The following is a 12,184-nucleotide window of genomic DNA, read 5'->3' as shown; positions in this document are numbered from 1 at the left end:
TTTGGCTGAAAATAATATTCACCATTAAACATTCAATTGAATTAATGTTTCATTATCTGCAGTAAAAATGTCTCCCCAAAAAGTGTGTTTTTTCCCGTTCTAATGAGAATTGGAAGTGCATACTCCAGGCTGCTACATTCTACACAGTGACTGTTTGATCAATATAGTATCGTGTTTGTATCTGTCTCTAATTAGCTTGAAGGGGTGAGATGAGTCTTTTCAAACCATAATGCAAAAGTGCACATTTTACTAATAAATGATGGTTTAAAAGGTTTTAAACATTTAAAAAAAATATTATTTTAAGGATAATAATAAAAATATTAGTAATAATAATAACAATAATATCAGACCCCTAGCCCTGGGCTTCCCAACTTCTACCTGTTGCTTTAGTTTCCCTTCATGTGGTGTATAGTCTCACAAGTACTGCATTCTGGGTATATTCAAGGGGAGTGCTGGGCCCAGCTGCCACACTACCTGATAGCCAGACAGAAAAGTGTTAAATGCACCAAGTGCCAAATTGAAACCCCACAATTTCAAAATTAAATTACAGAAAAAGGGGATGATAATAGATTTACTATCATTAAACATACCATACTACAATCTCAGAGAGTGTCATGCCCCTTTAAGATAATTTTTTTTATATATAGTATTCAGAAGAGCAATCTAAAATAAAGGGATATTGCCTAATGTTTTGATCTAATAACATTACATTATACTGACTCATTTTTGCAATTCTGTTACACAATATTTCTCAATGGATACATGAGTACTAACATAACAAATATTTCAACACTATTGTACTTTTAAAGCTACAGTTTATAGTTATGGTTACATCAAATGCTAGCTTTTGTTTATTGAAACGGCAATATATTATCTACTGACTGCATGTGAGTTATTTGTTCTCCATTAGGTTTAGTTTTGGGTTGCTATGTGAATTGAATTTGAAATGACATGATATCTGACTCAACACACAGCCATTAATGTCTAAACCGTTGCCAACAAAAGTGAGTACACCCCTAAGTGGAAATGTCCAAATTGGGCACAATTAGCTATTTTCCCTTCCCAGTGTCATGTGACTCGTTAGTGTTACAAGGTCTCAGGTGTGAATGGGGAGCAGGTGTGTTAAATTTGGTGTTATCGCTCTCACACTCTCTCATACTGGTCACTGGAAGTTCAACATGGCACCTCATGGCAAAGAACTCTGAGGATCTGAAAAAAAGAACTGTTGTTCTACATAAAGATGGCCTTGGCTATAAGAAGATTGCCAAGACCCTGAAACTGAGCTGCAGCACGGTGGGCCAGACCATACAGCGGTTTCACAGGACATGTTTCACTCAGAACAGGCCTCGCCATGGTTGAGCAAAGAAGTAGCGTGCACATGCTCATCGTCATATCCAGAGGTTGTCTTTGGTAAATAGACATATGAGTGCTGCCAGCATTGCTGCAGAGGTTGAAGGGGTGGGGGGTCAGCCTCTCAGTGCTCAGACCATACACTGCATCAAATTGGTCTGCATGGCTGTCGTCCCAGAAGGAAGCCTCTTCTAAAGATGATGCACAAGAAAGCCTGCAAACAGTTTGCTGAAGACAATCAGACTAAGGACATGGATACCTGGAACCATGTCCTGTGGTCTGATGAGACCAAGATAAACTTATTTTGTTCAGATGGTATGAAGCGTGTGTGTCTTGCCTACAGTCAAGCATGGTGGTGGGAGTGTCATCGTCTGGGCCTGCATGAGTGCTGCCGGCACTAGGGAGCTACAGTTCATTGAGGGAACCATGAATGCCAACCTGTACTGTGACATAGTGAAGCAGAGCATTATCCCCCTCCCTTCAGAGACTGGGCCGCAGGGCTGTATTCCAACATGATAACGACCCCAAACACACCTCCAAGAGGACCACTGCCTTGCTAAAGAAGCTGAGGGTAAAGGTGATGGACTGGCCAAGCATGTCTCCAGATCTAAACACTATTGAGCATCTGTGGGGTTCCTCAAATGGAAGATGGGGGAGCGCAAGTTCTCTAACATCCACCAACTCTGTGAAGTCGCCATGGAGGAGTGGAAGAGTACTCCAGTGGCAACCTGTGAAGCTCTGGTGAACTCCATGCCCAAGAGGGTTAAGGCAGTGCTGGAAAATAATGGTGGCCACACAAAATATTGTCACTTTGGGCCCAATTTGGGGTGTACTCTCTTTTGTTGGCAACGGTTTAGACATTAATGGCTGTTTTGAGTTATTTTGAGGGGACAGCAAATTTACACTGTTATACAGGCTGGACTATAACTATAACTATATATATAACTATATATATATATATAAAAAGTCTACACACCCTTGTTAAAATGTCAGGTTTCTGTAAAACGATGTAAAAAAATGAGACAATGATAAATCATTTCAGAATTTTTTCCACCTTTAATGTGACCTATAAACTGTACAACTCAATTGAAAAACAAACTGAAATATTTTAGGTAAAGGGAAATAAAAATAAAAAACTAAAATAATATGGTTGCATAAGTGTGAACACCCTTAAACTAATACTTTATTGAAGCACCTTTTGATTTTATTGCAGCACTCAGCCTTTTTGGGTATGAGTTTTTCAGCATGGCACATCTTGACTTGGCAAGATTTGCCCACTCTTCTTTGCAAAAACACTCTAAATCTGTCAGAATGCGAGGGCATCTCCTGTGCACAGCCCTCTTCAGATCACCCCACAGATTTTGAATTGGATTCAGGTCTGGGCTCTGGCTGGGCCATCCCAAAACTTTAATCTTCTTCTGGTGAAGCCATTACTTTGTTGATTTGGATGTATGCTTTGGGTCGTTGTCATGCTGAAAGATGAAGTTCCTCTTCATGTTTAGCTTTCTAGCAGAAGGCTGAAGGTTTTGTTCCAATATTGTCTGGTATTTGGAACTGTTCATTATTCCCTCTACCTTGACTAAGGCCCCAGTTCCAGCTGAAGAAAAACAGCCCCAAATCATGATGCTGACACCACCATGCTTCACTGTGGGTATGGTGTTCTTTTGGTGATATGTGTTGTTTTTGCGCCAAACATATCTTTTGGAATTATGGCCAAAAAGTTCAACTTTGATTTCATCAGACCAGAACACCTTTTGCAACATGCTTTTGGAAAACTTCAGATGTGTTTTTGCAAAATTTAGCCGGGCTTGGATGTTTTTTTTTGTAAGAAAAGGCTTCCGTCTTTCCACTCTACCCCATAGCCCAGACATATGAAGAATACGGGCGATTGTTGTCACATGTACCACACAGCCAGTACTTGCCAGATATTCCTGCAGCTCCTTTAATGTTGCTGTAGGCCTCTTGGCAGCCTCCCAGACCAGTTTTCTTCTCGTCTTTTCATCAATTTTGGAGGGACATCCAGTTCTTGGTAATGTCACTGTTGTGCCATATTTTCTCCACTTGATGATGACTGTCTTCACTGTGTTCCATGGTATATCTAATGCCTTGGAAATTCTTTTATACCCTTCTCCTGACTGATGCCTTTTAACAATGAGATCCCTCTGATGCTTTAGAAGCTCTCTGCGGATCATGGCTTTTGCTGTAGGATGCGACTAACAAAATGTCAGGAAAGACCTACTAGAACAGCTGAACTTTATTTGGGGTTAATCAGAGGCACTTTAAATGATGACAGGTGTGTACTGACTCCTATTTAACATGATTTTGAATGTGATTGCTTAATTCTGAACACAGCTACATCCCCAGTTATAAAAGGGTGTTCACACTTATGCAACCATATTATTATTATTATTTTTTTATTTCCCTTTACCTAAAAGATTTCAGTTTGTTTTTCAATTGAGTTGTACAGTTTATAGGTCACATTAAAAGTGGAAAAAGTTCTGAAATGATTTATCTTTGTCTCATTTTTTTACATCACAGAAACCTGACATTTTAACAGGGGTGTGTAGACTTTTTATATCCACTATATATATATATATATATATATATATATATATATATATATATATATATATATATATATATATATATATACACAAAATGCAGTCTATAAGGTGATGTTAAGTTTAAGGGGCCATTAAAAACAGTAGAATTGCATAATTGACAAATGCATGATAAAAGACAATGTAATATTCAAATGAGTAGTAGATTTATTTTCTGGCAAATTTCAAAGTTAATTCTGTTTCCCTCCTCCTGTACCATGTGATAGCCATCAGCCAATCACAAAATGCATACACATCTTGCACATGCTCAGTGCCTCAGAAAATGTGTTTATGAATAGATTGTGCATATTTTGTTATTTGAATTAAATTGTAAAGATTTTTTTTTTTTTAAATTGGATGCTGTACTTGAATCATGAAAGTTTAATATTGACTTTAGTTGTGACCATGGCCTGATTCTTGCACTAAAATGGTTAATACTGTGATACATATGCATTAACCACTTTTTTAAATCAAACAATTAATTATTTAATTCAATCTGAGGTAATTATGTAATCTTACAACATTAAAAATGGTTCTGTTGTTGATTGAAAGGAAAGAAATACACATAGACTATTGCAATGAAAAATGATATATTTTACTATCTAGCATTAGACACCCAGGTATCTTGGTTTGGAGCCACCAAGACAACAATGGATCCCCTCACTTAACCGACTGCCACAGTCTCATCTAAAATTTAGCCCAGGGTGACTGGACCTTTTCTATACCATGCTCATTACAGCATTACCCTGGTGTTGCTTTATATCCCTTTAAAATAAAGAGTTGTGTGAGTTCATAGTACACTCTGCTTTTGAGATGTCAAGTTCCAGGTCCATAACAGTTTTGATTTAATTTTATTTTTAATACCAGATTTACCCTAAAGGGAGGACAGTAAAGTCAAAATTAAACTTTTATGCAACTTTCCAATTTACTTCTATTATGAGAATAGTTTTTTTTCTTTTGGTATCCTTTGTTGAAGAGTAAATCTAGGTAGACTGATAAAAGCTTAGGAGTGTGCAAATGTGTTTAGCAGTCTATTATTATTATTATTATTATCAACATTTATTTTTATAGCGCTGTAAAATTCCTTAGCGCCGAGTACACAGATAGGGGTATACAATGACAAGGATTTGTGATAAGACACAAAAACATAACAGACTAAACAAAGCTAATACAGGAGGAACAGGGCCCTGATTCAAAGAGCTAACAGTCTACAGTCTATGGCAGCAGCAGCTATGTATAACATTGCTATAAACATTGTTTCAAACATAACTGCCAGATGGCTAAAGAGATGTGCACGCTCCTGAGCTCTCTTAGGATAACTCTTTAAAGGGACAGTCTAGTATAAATTAAACTTTCATTATTCAGATAGGACTTTTAATTGTAATCAACTTTCCAATTTACTTTTAACATCAAATTTGCTTTTTTCTCTTGGTATTCTTAGTTGAAACTAAACATAGGTAGGCTCATATGCTAATTTCTAAGCCTTTGAGGGCTGCCTCTTATCACATGCTTATTAAATCTCTTTTCAACACAAAGAGACAGAAAGTACACGTGGGCCATATAGATAACACTGTGTTCAGGCACAGGGGGTTATTTAAGATCTAGCACAAAACAATGCTAACTTTAAGACAATAGATAATAAACAGTCAGTCATGTGATCAGGGGGCTGGAAGAAGGTTCCTAGATACAAGGTAATCACAGAGGTAAAACGTATATTAACCCTTTAAGGACACAGCTTTCAGATTGCTCAATTGTTTTATGACGGAAAATTCCGTCATATGTCCTTAAGAGGTTAATATAACTGTGTTGGTTATGCAAAACTGGGGAATGGGTAATAAATCTTTTAAAACAATAACATTTCTATGGTAGACTGTCCCTTTAACAAAGACAAAAGCCATAATAAGCCAAATTGATAACAGAAGTAAATTGAAAAGTTGTCATGCTCTATCCAATCCATTTAAAGGGATATGAAACCCAAAATATTTATTTCATGATTTAGGTAGAACATACAATTTTAACCCTTTGAGTGCTAAGCACTTTCCCACCTGGTTGCAAAGCTGATTTAAGGGTTTTTGTATTTTTTATTTTTTTAAATATTTTTTTTTGTAACTTTTTGATTTTTTTTTTTCAGATCCCCAAGATTTACACCATTGGAAAGGTTAGGTGATTACCTTTCCAATGGTTGGTCTTGGGAGTCTGTAGCTGCTTAGATGTATGAGATACAGGCTTCTAAGCAGCATGCCCCCTTTCCCTATACTTGTCATTGTAATTTTTCAATACAGTCACGTGGTGATGTCATCACGTCATTGCTTGGATGTCACCACACAAAATGTAAAGCCCTGGCGATGCCTGTCACTATACAGTCCAGATCGCATGGGTAGGAGCGGGTGGGAGCCCCCAGATCTCCCTCAAGGTGAGAGAGTGCTAGGGGTTAAATTGTTTACAAGTATTTCCTTTACCCTTATATTGGCATTTGAAATAGATGATTTAGCCTGTGGTATCTCCACCTTATTCTGGGGTCCAAACTATAGATAGGCTGTGTAAACACAGCCATCAGAAGAAATTACCCTCACAGTGGGGTATAGAAGAGATAAGGTAATACAATGTTAATTTCTCTTGTTAAGTGTATCCAGTCCACAGATCATCCATTACTTGTGGGATATATTCCCTTCCCAACAGGAAGTTGCAAGAGGATCACCCACAGCAAAGCTGCTATATAGCTCCTCCCCTCACATGTCATATCCAGTCATTCTCTTGCAACCCTCAACTAGATAGGAGGTCGTGAGAGGACTGTGGTGTTTTATACTTAGTTTATTTCTTCAATCAAAAGTTTGTTATTTTTAAATGGCACCGGAGTGTGCTGTTTTTTTTTCTCAGGCAGTATTTGGAAGAATAATCTGCCTGCGTTTTCTATGATCTTAGCAGAAGTAACTAAGATCCACTTGCTGTTCTCACACATTCTGAGGAGTGAGGTAACTTCAGAAAGGGAATGGCGTGCAGGTTTCCTGCAACTAAGGTATGTGCAGTAAAATATTTTTCTAAGGAATGGAATTGACTAAGAAAATGCTGCTGATACCGAAGTAATATAAGTAAAGCCTTAAATGCAGTGAAAGCGACTGGTATCAGGCTTATTAATAAAGATGTAAGTAAAGCCTTAAATGCAGTGAAAGCGACTGGTATCAGGCTTATTAACCCCCTAATGACCGCAGCACTTTTCCATTTCCTCTCCGTTTGGGACCAAGGCTATTTTTACATTTTTGCGGTGTTTGTGTTTAGCTGTAATTTTCCTCTTACTCATTTACTGTACCCACACATATTATATACCGTTTTTCTCGCCATTAAATGGACTTTCAAAAGATACCATTATTTTCATCATATCTTATAATTTACTATAAAAAACATTATAAAATATGAAGAAAAAAATGGAAAAAAACACACTTTTTCTAACTTTGACCCCCAAAATCTGTTACACATCTACAACCACCAAAAAACACCCATGCTAAATAGTTTCTAAATTTTGTCCTGAGTTTAGAAATACCCAATGTTTACATCTTCTTTGCTTTTTTTGCAAGTTATAGGGCCATAAATACAAGTAGCACTTTGCTATTTCCAAACCACTTTTTTTCAAAATTAGCGCTAGTTACATTGGGACACTAATATCTTTCAGGAATCCCTGAATATCCCTTGACATGTATATATTTTTTTTTAGTAGACATCCCAAAGTATTGATCTAGGCCCATTTTGGTATATTTCATGCCACTATTTCACCGCCAAATGCGATCAAATAAAAAAAATTGTTCACTTTTTCACAAATGTTTTCACAAACTTTAGGTTTCTCACTGAAATTATTTACAAACAACTTATGCAATTATAGAATAAATGGTTGTAAATGCTTCTCTGGGATCCCCTTTGTTCAGAAATAGCAGACATATATGGCTTTGGCTTTGCTTTTTGGTAATTAGAAGGCTGCTAAATGCCACTGCGCACAATACGTGTATTATGCCCAGCATTGAAGGGGTTAATTAGGGAGCATGTAGGGAGCTTCTAGGGTTAATTTTAGCTTTAGTGTAGTGTAGTAGACAACCCCAAGTATTGATCTAGGCCCATTTTGGTATATTTCATGCCCCCATTTCACCGCCAAATGCGATCAAAGTAAAAAAACGTTAATTTTTTCACAATTTTAGGTTTCTCACTGAAATTATTTACAAACAGCTTGTGCAATTATGGCAGAAATGGTTGTAAATGCTTCTCTGGGATGCCCTTTGTTCAGAAATAGCAGACATATATGACTTTGGCGTTGCTTTATGGTAATTAGAAAGTCGCTAAATGCTGCTGCGCATCACACGTGTATTATGGCTAACAGTGAAGGGGTTAATTAGGTAGTTTGTAGGGAGCTTGCAGGGTTAATTTTAGCTTTAGTGTAGAGATCAGCCTCCCACCTGACACATCCCACCCCCTGATCCCTCCCAAACAGCTCCCTTCTCTCCCCCACCCCACAATTGTCACCGCCATCTTAAGTACTGGCAGAAAGTCTGCCAGTACTAAAATAAAAGTTTTTTTTGTTTTTTTTTAAGAAAAAAAAGAAGAAGCATATTTACATATGCTGTGTTTAGGATCCCCCCTTAACCCCCAACCTCCCTGATCCCCCCCAAAACAGCTCTCTAAGCCTCCCTCTCAGCCTTATTGGGGGCCATCTTGGGTACTGGCAGCTGTCTGCCAGTACCCAGTTTGAACAATCAAATGTTTATTTTTTTTATTTTTTTTCCTGTAGTGTAGCTCAATCCCCCAAACCCCCCCCCCCACGGACCAACCCCCACCACCTAAATGACACCTAAGGTTTTTTTTTATATATTTAAATTTTGTCCCACTTTTATTTTGGGACACATTTTTTCCGTAGTGTAGCGGTTCCCACCCGCTCCCTCCCCGTGCACGCGCCCGCCCCCGCCCCCTCGTGCACGTGCGCGCCCCCAGACTTGAAAGCCAGTGTGGAGCCCCATAGGAATATGTTTACTAAATGTATTGATTTCACTTTAAATAATAAAGGTCAGTCTTTATCTATAAAAGAATTATCACCAGACGACGAGGGGGAAGTTATGCCGACTAACTCTCCTCACGTGTCAGTACCTTCCCCTCCCGCTCAGGAGGCGCATGCTATTATGGCGCCAAGTGCATCAGAGACGCCCATAGCAATTACTTTACAGGACATGGCTACAATCATGAATAATACCCTTTCAGAAGTATTATCTAGATTGCCAGAATTGAGAGGCAAGCGCGATAGCTCTGGGATTAGGAGAGATGCAGAGCGCGCTGGTGCTGTAAGAGCCATGTCTGATACTGCGTCACAGTTTGCAGAACATGAGGACGGAGAGCTTCATTCTGTGGGTGATGGATATGGTCCAGGGAAACCTGATTCAGAGATCTCTAATTTTAAATTTAAGCTTGAGAACCTCCGTGTATTGCTTGGGGAGGTTTTAGCTGCTCTGAACGACTGTAACACAGTTGCAATTCCAGAAAAATTGTGTAGGCTGGATAGATACTATGCGGTACCGGTGTGTACTGATGTTTTCCCTATACCTAAAAGGCTTACAGAAATTATTAGCAAGGAGTGGGATAGACCCGGTGTGCCCTTTTCCCCGCCTCCTATATTTAGAAAAATGTTTCCAATAGACGCCACTACACGGGACTTATGGCAGACGGTCCCTAAAGTGGAGGGAGCAGTTTCTACTTTAGCAAAGCGTACCACTATCCCGGTTGAGGATAGTTGTGCTTTTTCGGATCCAATGGATAAAAAATTAGAAGGTTACCTTAAGAAAATGTTCGTTCAACAAGGTTTTATCCTGCAGCCCCTTGCATGCATTGCGCCTGTCACTGCTGCTGCGGCATTCTGGTTTGAGTCTCTGGAAGAGGCCATTCACACAGCTCCATTGGATGAAATTATGGTCAAGCTTAAATCACTTAAGCTAGCTAACTCATTTGTTTCTGATGCCATTGTACATTTGACTAAACTAACGGCTAAGAACTCCGGATTCGCCATCCAGGCGCGGAGGGCGCTATGGCTTAAATCCTGGTCAGCTGACGTGACTTCTAAATCTAAATTACTTAATATCCCTTTCAAGGGGCAGACCTTATTCGGGCCCGGCTTGAAGGAAATTATTGCTGATATTACTGGAGGTAAGGGGCATACCCTTCCTCAGGACAGGGCCAAACCAAAGGCCAAGCAGTCTAATTTTCGTGCCTTTCGAAATTTCAAGGCAGGAGCAGCATCATCTTCCTCCGCTCCAAAACAGGGAGGAACTGTTTCTCATTTCAGACAGGCCTGGAAACCTAACCAGTCCTGGAACAAGGGCAAGCAGGCCAGAAAACCTGCTACTGCCCCCAAGACAGCATGAAGGAACGGCCCCCTATCCGGAAACGGATCTAGTGGGGGGCAGACTTTCTCTCTTCGCCCAGGCGTGGGCAAGAGATGTCCAGGATCCCTGGGCGTTGGAGATCATATCTCAGGGATATCTTCTGGACTTCAAGGCTTCCCCTCCTCAAGGGAGATTTCATCTTTCAAGGTTATCAGAAAACCAGATAAAGAAAGAGGCATTCCTACGCTGTGTACAGGACCTCCTAGTAATGGGGGTGATCCATCCAGTTCTGCGGACGGAACAAGGACATGGATTTTATTCAAATCTGTTCGTGGTTCCCAAGAAAGAGGGTACCTTCAGACCAATTTTGGACCTAAAGATATTAAACAAATTCCTAAGAGTTCCATCATTCAAAATGGAAACTATTCGGACCATCCTACCCATGATCCAAGAGGGTCAGTACATGACCACAGTGGACTTAAAGGATGCCTACCTTCATATACCGATTCACAAAGATCATCATCGGTTTCTAAGATTTGCCTTTCTAGTAGGGATGCACCGAAATTTCGGCCGCAGAAAGTTTCGGCCGAAAATAGCATTTTTGGCTATTTTGGTTTTCGTTTTTTTAGCCTGTCATTTTCGGTAAAATTATTGTGTAGCATGTTTCAAATTTGATGCTGCTGTTTAAGTTTATTACTTGACTTACTGTTCTGCATATAATGAGTTTTCTAGGACTATACTTTATTTGGATAATTAGTTAAAAAAACCCTGTTAAATATGATTCTGTTACATAGAACTAAATGAAGAATAATACAGTATATTGATATTTATAATTGTTTTAAGTAGGGATGCACCAAAATTTTGGTTGCAGAAACATTTTGGCTGAAAATGGCATTATTGTTTGCCAGTTTTTTTTTTTCTTGGTAAAATTATTGTGTAGCATATTATTGTTTTAAGAAATTTTTGTCCAATTTTAGTGTGTTACTTTCAATAAAAGTGTGGGATTTTTTTTATTGGCTCTAATTATGCAAAAAAAAAAACTAAAAAAAATAAATAATAATTTGAAAAAAGACATTTTCGGTATCCGTTTCGGTTTTCGGCCAAGTGCATCCTGGATTTTCGGATTCGGTTTGGGTCCAAAATTTCCATTTCGGTGCATCACTACTTTCTAGACAGGCATTACCAATTTGTAGCCCTCCCCTTTGGGTTGGCTACGGCCCGAGAATCTTTACAAAGGTTCTGGGCTCACTTCTGGCGGTTCTAAGACCGCGAGGCATAGCGGTGGCTCCGTATCTAGACGACATCCTGATACAGGCGTCAAGCTTTCAAATTGCCAAGTCTCATACAGAGATAGTTCTGGCATTTCTGAGGTCGCATGGGTGGAAAGTGAACGTGGAAAAGAGTTCTCTATCACCACTCACAAGAGTCTCCTTCCTAGGGACTCTGATAGATTCTGTAGAAATGAAAATTTACCTGACGGAGGCCAGGTTATCAAAACTTTTAAATGCTTGCCGTGTTCTTCATTCCATTCCACGCCCGTCAGTGGCTCAGTGCATGGAAGTAATCGGCTTAATGGTAGCGGCAATGGACATAGTGCCATTTGCGCGTCTGCATCTCAGACCGCTGCAATTGTGCATGCTAGGTCAGTGGAATGGGGATTACTCAGATTTGTCCCCTCTACTAAATCTGGATCAAGAGACCAGAGATTCTCTTCTCTGGTGGCTATCTCGGGTCCATCTGTCCAAGGGTATGACCTTTCGCAGGCCAGATTGGACGATTGTAACAACAGATGCCAGCCTTCTAGGCTGGGGCGCAGTCTGGAATTCCCTGAAGGCTTAGGGATCGTGGACTCAGGAGGAGAAACTCCTCCCAATAAATATTCAA

At 39.4% G+C, this 12,184-nt stretch overlaps 1 protein-coding gene across 1 annotated transcript in view; it reads left to right on the top strand.

Annotated features, from left to right (window-relative positions):
* The window catches only part of ANTXR2 (ANTXR cell adhesion molecule 2), a 584,995-nt gene that overhangs the window by 107,790 nt on the left and 465,021 nt on the right, over window positions 1-12,184 (top strand). The window lies entirely within an intron of this gene.

This window comes from Bombina bombina, chromosome 2 (assembly GCF_027579735.1).
Source record: "Bombina bombina isolate aBomBom1 chromosome 2, aBomBom1.pri, whole genome shotgun sequence".
Lineage (NCBI taxonomy): Eukaryota > Metazoa > Chordata > Amphibia > Anura > Bombinatoridae > Bombina > Bombina bombina.
Note: the sequence above shows the minus strand (reverse complement) of the source record. Positions and strands in the feature narration are given on the sequence as shown.